General features: G+C 52.5%; 1 protein-coding gene across 22 annotated transcripts in view; it reads right to left on the reverse strand.

Moving 5' to 3' along the window:
* DISP1 (dispatched RND transporter family member 1) overlaps positions 1-8,736 on the reverse strand; it is a 160,103-nt gene extending 151,367 nt beyond the window's left edge. For 20 of the 22 annotated variants that reach the window (XM_072759746.1, XM_072759735.1, XM_072759749.1 and 17 more), the window contains exon 1: positions 3,837-3,972. The gene's annotated coding sequence lies outside the window, so the exon portion shown is untranslated. Of the gene's footprint in view, positions 1-3,836; positions 3,983-7,396; positions 7,529-8,673 lie in introns of those variants that run through there. The other 2 variants (XM_072759740.1, XM_072759742.1) reach the window with 2 other exon arrangements.
* Positions 8,737-9,178: the final 442 nt, after the last annotated feature.

The following is a 9,178-nucleotide window of genomic DNA, read 5'->3' on the forward strand; positions in this document are numbered from 1 at the left end:
TCACCACTTAGGTTTAAAATATTAGGTGTTGACTCTGAAACTTCTTACCTGCGTAGTCGTTAGCTCTTGTGGTAAAGTCTGAACACTGACAATGCATCACTTCCTAGGATCTGCCCTCCCTCCTCCACTTTAATTAAGACAGGTTCACTCATATATAGTGCTTGGTCGTCTCATATCTGCAATGTTCTCAATCTCCATGCTTTCTTCTCAATACTGAAAATAAACACCAAAGCTAAAATAAATCTCAATATCTGTTTGTTCGTTTTAAAGATTCCATTCACCCACCCATGAGAGACACAGAGAGAGGGGCAGAGACACAGAGGGAGAAGCAGGCTCCCTGCAGGGAACCCGACGTGGGACTCATGGGACTCGATCCCAGGACCCCGGGACCACACCCTGCGCCAAAGGCAGGGCCAAAGGCTCAACCACTGAGCACCCAGGAGTCCCTGGGGTTTTTTTTATTCATATTTCGATCCTTCTCTCAAGCCTTTCCAAGATTCCCAACTACCCCGTAAACTTTTTGACCTCAAGAGCCTTTGCCCAGTCGTTCTCATGTAGGTGGGAAAAGGAGGAAGGATTTCTTTCTGCCCCCTGGAGGCAATAAAGGCCTGCATTGTCTCTAGGGTATTTTAAAACAATAATAAACCCAACTAAGTTTTTCTGCTTTTTATTATCACCAAGCACTGGCAATTCTAAACAATGTGAGGGCTAAGATACTCCTTCCAACCACTGCAGACCGCTCCCACCATCACCTCTTAACACATCACCAATAATGGCCAGCTTCCCTCCCCACCCCACATCTTATTTGACATTTCTTCTTTTCATTAGGATCTCAAATTGAAGCAAACCAACAAAGAAAACTAGTAACAAGAACAAAGACTAATGGCAACCAGTGTATTTTCTATATAGTATCTGCAATTGTGGCACTTTAATAGGAAAGTTTGTGTATAATTTAACTTGATGTCTCATTCTAAAGCAAAGATAAGTAGAGTCCATTTATACAATCCAACCAATTATGCTTTAGGATTGTGAACAAATGGTTCACAGCCATAACTACGTGTCTGGAGGGTGGAAATTTTGCCAAGATGTATGGGATGAGACTCAGCAGAATGAACAAGACTACACCAACAGGACTGCAGCCCCCTTGGCTGCTCTGATCCCCAAGTCACACTAAGGCCAGGTCACCTTGATCACTAAAAGAAAAGGTCTAACTCAGGAAAACAAAGAGGACGGAGAGTCCTACTAAAAGAAGGGGTTGACTATGTATGCCTCAGTCAATCTCGGCGAGAACCATGCTTGCATTACAGACAATGCAGCTGGGAGGTAAGTCAGCAGAAAATCAACACTGCTTGGGATCTCCCTATCCAGAAGCAGGATTCCTCAGCAGTAACAAATTCTCCTGATTCCACCAAATGGTGGGGAATGCCTTTCTAACCAGGGTGTACAGACTATGTACTTATGGACTATGTAATTATGAAACAGACAATCAGCACAGAACCAAAAGACTCAATATAGCAAACTACTTCATGTATTACACACAGGTTATTATAGAAAACAAAATGTGTAAATGCATGTCCGTAAAAACAAAGTCTGGGCTCTCACTTTTTCAGTATTTCTCCCAATGCACAGATACATATTTTGCCATAGCAGAAACAGAAATAATAGATACATAAGAATAACCAGTACTTTCCTACAACCTTATAAAAAAATTCCACTATTGGTTAAACTGTAAAATGTGTCTAAATCCTACAGAATAACATAAGATTTACCATAGAAAGCTTAAAAATTTACCCAACAATAAGTGTAATGAAGATTCCAGAGATTATCCGGAGCATACAGCAGTCTAATTTCAAATATATCATTCAGACATATAACTAGAAACTTGCCAGAGGAGAGCTCTTGTGATTTCAAAAACAAGCACTTCCTCTACCCCAAAATAAAGTCTAAAGATCTCCATACTTTTTCACGTGCTTTATCTCCCCAAAACCAAGGGAAAAAGAAAACATTGTTTAAACCAAGATTTTTATGGAAAATTCAGAACAAGCCTTATCAGAAAAAGGATACTAATTTAAAGAAATGAGATAGAGACACATAGAACTGTACACAGCAGTTTATTCAATAACTATGAAGATCAGTGTCATCTTTTCATTTTCTAATTTGAAAAACCATTCAACATGCTCAATTACATGTTAAAGCACTGTTTATTCCTAGCTGCTGCTTTTCACTTGTACTATCAGCTGTGTCCCTAAGTATAGGGACCTTATAAGTATCTACCTCAAGCACAGATTCTCAAGTCCACAAGAGTTTATAAGTGTCACTAATATTGTCATTTGAAATCTGGGTGTTCTCACCTAGGTGTTCTCACCACACCAAAACAAAAACAGATACAAGAGACGTGAAGTCTGTGAGGTGAGGACTATGGTGATCGCTTCACAACGCACAGGTACAGCAGACCCCCACCCCCACCCCCGCTGTCCACCTTAAACAGCTACTGTCTCTATTTGTCAGTTATACCTCCACAAACCTGGGGTGCGGGGAGGAATTGAGAAGCTAGCAAGACACTAAGCCACCAGTACACAGACAATGCTCTAGTGGGCTGAATTAGTGCAAGTCAGATGCAAACACTTCCTGGAGCAACGCAGTAACTTGAAAAATAAAAAAGTTTAACACAGGAAGCACCTGTAACCAGCAAGTGCTCGTCAACTGTCAGCGTCTACCCCTGGCCGTGGAGCGGCTCTCGCGCCGCGCTGCCCAGGGCATGCAAGAGTCCAGGTCGCAGCAGGTGGCTGGCATCACACTCACGGGCGACACTGTGTGATGCGGATCGGGGGCAGCCACTGAGCATAAGCACGATGCCGGCAGGTGACCGCTGGTCACAAGCGCACGCAGCATGCAGCGGCCACTGGAGACACCTGGACGCGATCGGCGCGTGTGGAACCACACCCCTGGGTCACTAAGGGTCGCTAGCGCACTGTCCGGGGCGCCGGGGCAGAAATCCGAGCCCAGCAGTCCCGAGGAGGGGGGCAGCCTGCGCACCTGACACGGGGCCCACCTGCCGGCTTGCAGCACAGGCGGCGCAGGGCACCCGCGGCCGCTCGGGGTCAGCTCCGCGCAGCTGAGGGTCGGGGGGGCGCCGACCTCACTGCACCAGGGCCGGGGGGCGCCGACCTCACTGCACCAGGGTGGGGGGCGCCGACCTCACTGCACCCGGGCCGGGGGGCGCCGACCTCACTGCACGAGGGTGGGGGGCACCGACCTCACTGCACCAGGGCCGTGGGGGGCGCCGACCTCACTGCACCAGGGTGGGGGGCGCCGACCTCACTGCTTCAGGGCCCCGGGGGGCGCCGACCTCACTGCACCAGGGTGGGGGGCGCCGACCTCACTGCACCAGGGTGGGGGGCGCCGACCTCACTGCACCAGGGCCGTGGGGGGCGCCGACCTCACTGCACCAGGGTGGGGGGCGCCGACCTCACTGCACCAGGGTGGGGGGCACCGACCTCACTGCACCAGGGCCGTGGGGGGCGCCGACCTCACCGCACCAGGGTGGGGGGCGCCGACCTCACTGCCCCGCGGTCCCGGGGGCGCTGCTCCTCCGCGGCGGGCGCCCGGGTCCGACAAAGGGCGAGGGCGCGAGCGGTGCGGCGCAGGGGCTCGGGGTCCGCGCAGAGGACCCGGAGCACACTCGGCCCGAGGAGCCGCCCCGCGCCCGCCCCGCCCTCGGTCGCGCCCCCGCCCCGGCCCCCGGCGCCCCCGCCCGGCCCCGCCGCCGCCCCCCGCGGCTGCCCCGACCCTGCCCGCCCTCCGCCCGCGCGGGCTGCCCGGCCCCGCGTCCCTACCCGGTCTCCCGGACCCGCGGCGCGGGGGGCGGCGGCGGCGGCGGCGGCGGCGGGGCCGGGACGCGTCCACGCAGGAGACGGGCGCCCCGGACGCGCCGGCCCAGATGCGGACCCGGAGCCGGCTTCCGCCTCCCGCCGGAAGGCGTCCCGAGCAGGACCGGAAGTCCCGCCCCGGCGGCGGCTGAGGGGGGCGGCCGGGGGCGGTCCTGTCAGCAGCTCGGCGGGGCGGGGGGGTCACACCGACGTCCGTGGGCTGCCCCCGGCCTCGGCCGAGCCGCGTGTTTCTCCGCCCGCCCGCTCCTCGCCAGACCGCCGGGTCGCGGCAGGGGAGGGGGCGGGGCGGGGCGGGGCGCGGGAGGGGCGGGGCGTAGGGGAGGGCGGGGCGAGGGGCGGGGCGTGGGAGGGGAAGGCGGGGCGCGAGAGGGGCGGGACGTAGGAGGGGGCGGAACGGGGGCGGGGCGTCGGGGCGGGGCAGGGGCATGGCACGTGGCGAGGGGAGGAGAGGGCGTAGGAGGGGGCGGAGCGCAGGAGGGGGCGGGGCGGGAGGTGACCGGCGCCCCCCACCTCTGGGAGCTGAAGGTTGGGCTGGGCCGGGGTGCAAGACCGGGAGACCGGGCCGGAGACAGCCCAGCGGCTCGGCGGAGCGGGGCGGGGGGGGGCGGCCAGGGACTGCATCGGGGAAGCGGGGGGACTGGGGGGGGTGCTTGGAGGGCACGGGGAGCCGGGGAGTGGCCAGGGTGCTGCATGGAGGGAGCCGGGGGCTGCATGGGGACACCAGGAGTGGGGGGCGGGCCAGGGGGCTCCATGGAGGGAGCCGGGGGATCAGGGGGCTGCATGGGGAATCAGGGGGTGCATGGGGGGCACCTGGAGCTGGGGAGGGCCAGGGGGCTGCAGGGGGGGACTGGGGAGCTGCAGGGGGGGCACCAGAAGGGAGGGGAGGGCCTGGTCTTCCCAAGGTCAAACAGTTCAGCAGTCCAGGGAACAGGACTAGCTCCAAATCCTGCCCCTCCCAGTCCTCCCCCCACATCCCGAGGCCTCTGTGAAAGCCCTAAGTGACACCCTTTAGTTGTGAGTGAGGTGGGAGGCAGACGTCTTATTCAGAACCAGGACAGAGGGGCACCTGGGTGGCCCAGGACATGATCCTGGGATTGAGCCCCACATCAGGCTCTGCCCTGGGAGCCTGCTTCTCCCTCTGCCTGTGTCTGCCTCTTTTCTCTGTGTCTCATGAATAAATAAATAACATCTTAAAAGAAAAAAAACAACCAGGAGAGAGAACATTTTAAGGAAAGATGTCCTGTGTATTCACCAACTGGCTCAGACAGTTAAATGGGTCAATGAATGGAGCTAATAAGGTTAAAGGGCATATTTACTCTTTTGTAAAAAAGATTTTATTTATTTATTCATGAGAGACACACAGAGAAGGAGAGAGAGAAAGAGAGACAGAGAGACAGACAGAGAGAGAGAGAGGCAGAGACACAGGCAGAGGGAGAAGCAGGCTCCATGCAGGAAGCCCGATGCGGGACTCGATCCCGGAACTCCAGGATCACACCCTGGGCCAAAGGCAGGCACTAAACCACTGAGCCACCCAGGGATCCCCCACACTTTCTATGTACATTATGTATGATTTGTGCGTGAGTGTTGTTCTTATCAGCATCAACCAGAATCCCCATCAGTGTCATGAGCAGTTAGGTTCACCACGGGCCTTCGTCCCCTGGCACACGCAGCCACTAGTAATTTGTTGCGAAATAAAGTAGTTGGAGGCAATCACAACAGCATGCTCCTTGAACTCCTAACTGCTTAGTGTAAAATTATATTCATTAAAGATTACATATTGAACAATAAGGTCAAGTCAGTGCTCTCCAGTTAATAATTCCCAACTCGGCTGTACGATGCTCAAGGCAAAGTATTTTTTATGAGGATCTCAATCTTCTGTGATTCAATATCACTTACATTTAAGGTGGGGCTTTCTTCCTAAAAGGGTAGCCTGGGGAACTGCCCCAGAAATGTTTCCATTTCACTGTAATATTAAAAAACATGACCTTTGATATTTTGGTCTAATTTTTTTTATTGTGGTCAAATGTATGACATATAAAATTTACCATTTCAGCCACTTTCCAATGCACACTTCAGTGGCATTAGTGCATTCACAACGTTGTGTAGCCACCTTCCCCGTCCGTCTCCAGAACTTTCTCTATCTTCCCAGAGAGTTTGTACCCATAAAACCCACCTCCCCTAAATCTAATTTTGGTCTAGGTCTATAGGCTTTATATCCCATAGAAATATGTTCAACATGGATTCATATCCTCTGCAGGTAAACATTTGTGAGTGGAAATAAAATAGGGCCTTGTTCACCTCAAAGGAAGCCTGTGATTTCCACAGGGACACTTTGTACAATAATCAGATATTTCCACTTCAGATCTCTTTAAGTTCTACACCAATGGAAATTCCACCCGTAAAATACAACCAGGAAACTTGGCGTTTCCAGTTATCCACTGTTTATCCAGTTATCCAGTTATCCACTGTTTCCAGTTATCCACTAGGCCCCATTTACTCATGTTCTAGGTGTCCTTGCATCTGAGCAGGCCCAAGAAGCTCTGTTCCCACTCTAAGGGGGAAGCAAGAAAGTTCATCATTCTCCGAGTTTCATCCTAGGACCCCAAACACCTGATAATACCTAAGAAGAACCAGATCCCAAGCTTGTTCCAGGACAATCTCTTTAAAGCCCAACCACCCCTAGCATCAATACCTCCTACCTTCAGTAATTTATGGAACATCTGTTGCTCATCTGTCAGGTGCTCTCGACTGGACCTTCCCCTGGTGTACCCTGGACCCCCTTCCAAAATAAGCCCCGAGCCCCAGGCGATGGGGAGATTCACTTCTCCTCTCTGAGCCTCCCAGTTGCTCTGCCTGCATCACTTACACTATTCCATGGACTCTGTTCTCACTTTATCCTGGCCTGCATTTGATTTCTGTTCTTCATGAAGCCAAGGACCCTCTTGGCTGGTTCTGTGGGGTCCCCTTTGTTCTCGGACCTGGCCTGCCTACATCATAAGTATGTCCCACAGATTGCTTGGGACAAACTTAAAATAATAAATTATTTATTTATTGTGTATCTAAATTTCAAATTTAACTAAGCATAGTCTAATTTTATTTGAGAAATCCGGCAACCCTATTGCACATAAACGAGACTCCTTATATATAGCAATGCAATTTTTTTCTCATCCAAAGCATGCACAGAACATTGGACCATCCATACACTGTATAACGCTTTCCACCTTTGTATACTTTCCTTAACATTTCATAGAAAGAAAGAAAGAAAGAAAGAAAGAAAGAAAGAAAGAAAGAAAAGCAGAACCACAGATCTGTGAAGGGGTTTGTTAAGAATTCAGCGGAAAGTTTGGAAGACTGAATCAGAGACACAGATCTGATGCCCTCATAGTTGTAAGGCAGTAACTTTGCAGGTGGACATTGCTAAGTACGGGAGTCTAGGATCTTGCCCAAGAACTCGTGGCAGGTGGGCAAGTGCTTTTGAGCCAGACCCATGGCTTCACCATACTTACTTTTGAAGTACTTTTCTGTAGTGGCTTATTTTCTTGAGTCATGTTCTGTATCTTTATTCTTCTTTCTTCTCACAGAAGTCAAGTGGATCTCTCACATTAGAGGAGTACATCCCAAAGAATCGTGGAGAATTTCTGGAAAATGGAACATCGAGACGACATTCACAATGCCGACCTCTCTCTCTGCACCCTCTTTACCGTTCACTCTGCCAACACCAAGGGTACGTGCACTAGGATCTAGGATCTAGGAGGCCGGGCTGCCGCCCCCGCCCCCGGGGACCTGCTTGGCCTCTGCAAGTGACCTCTCCCCAGCCTTTGCCTTACTTTGTCACCTGAGCATGTCTTGCAAGTGTTGTCTGTAAAACACCTGCGGCTCCCCTCTATGTGGAGGAGTGACCAATAATATCTAGACAGATGCAATGCTTTCCTCATTAGTGTGTTTTATTAGTCGTATTAGCCTTTTGCCCCCAGGCAACCTTCTTAACAACTAAGCACCCCCTCCATCCTCTATTCATTCAACAACCATCCGGACAGCATCAACCACCTAGGCCCGTAGGTAAACAAGAGACAGCCATACCTACCATGAGGAGTCTGCATTCTAAGGGGGTGGGGGCAAAAAATAACACTTTTATTTATTCACATGATGATATATGTTCATATATTACGATTTAACAGGTTATTTTATAGCATAATAAATATTTTAGGGGAAAAATAGGGCATGATGAAAGAAGGGGACGGTGGGCAGGGGGGCAGTTTACAATTACAGTCATCAAGAAGGGACATTGTAGCAGAGGCTTGAAAAAAGTGGGGAAAAAAAAGTCACGTCTAGGGGAAAGTGCTCCAAGACAGAACAGCCGGGCAAAGGCCCTGAGGCAGGAGCGTGACAGCCAGTTCTGGATGTCCACCTCTGAAGCTGAGGCACACTCAAGCAGGTCTCAGTCTGGCTTAGGCTCAGACTGGACTCCTTTCTAGAATGACTGATTTCCTGGCATTTCTGTCTCCCCGCCTGGGCCTGGTGGACTCTTCCCCTTTGCCCACCGCCCCTGTGAGGCCACCCGTGGGCTCGTGAGAGGGACATTGCTTCCTGCTTCCGTTGGCATCACCGGGGATGACCCCTTGCCCTGGGAAAGGCTGGCCGCTGGGAAACCTGTGCCAGGTTTTCCCCGGCTCCGGGCCAGCTTCCCCAGCAGGCGCCTGGCGGGCGGCTGCATCAGGGCTCCCCATTCCCCCGCCCCACAGACAGAGTCCTCCCTGCAGCCCCGCAGCCCTGCCCCCCTCACCTCTGCAGAGTCCGTCACCCAGGGACCCGATTCCCTGCACAAAATCTCTTCTGGTGTAACGAGTGTGTGTTCTTCCTCCTGCTGGAGCTTGACCGATGAGGTGGCTAGAACATTCCTAAGGTCACCAATCACGTCTTATTCAGCTCCAATTCCAAGCAGCTGCCACAAAACCCTGCATATGACAGTGTCAGTCAAGGCTTGTTGAATGAATAAGGCACCAAATATCCTCTCTACTCGCCTGCTAAGCAAATGGAGACCAGTGGCCTGAGGCATGACATCGACCCCAGCTTTGTTATTCAGGGTTCCCTCCTCCCAGAGGGGTGGAAACCGGGGGCAGAGGCAGGAACACAGGGACACAGTGCTTAGGTTGCCACTATGTACTAAAATCATCAGTGTTTGGCCCACTGGCCACAGAAGGTCCGCCAAACACGGGCCACTCGCAGACAGGGAGCCACGCTGGGTGCCGCCCAGCAGCTTGCTCTACTGCGTCCAGAAAACAGGAGAA

Source organism: Vulpes vulpes, chromosome 5 (assembly GCF_048418805.1).
Source record: "Vulpes vulpes isolate BD-2025 chromosome 5, VulVul3, whole genome shotgun sequence".
NCBI lineage: Eukaryota > Metazoa > Chordata > Mammalia > Carnivora > Canidae > Vulpes > Vulpes vulpes.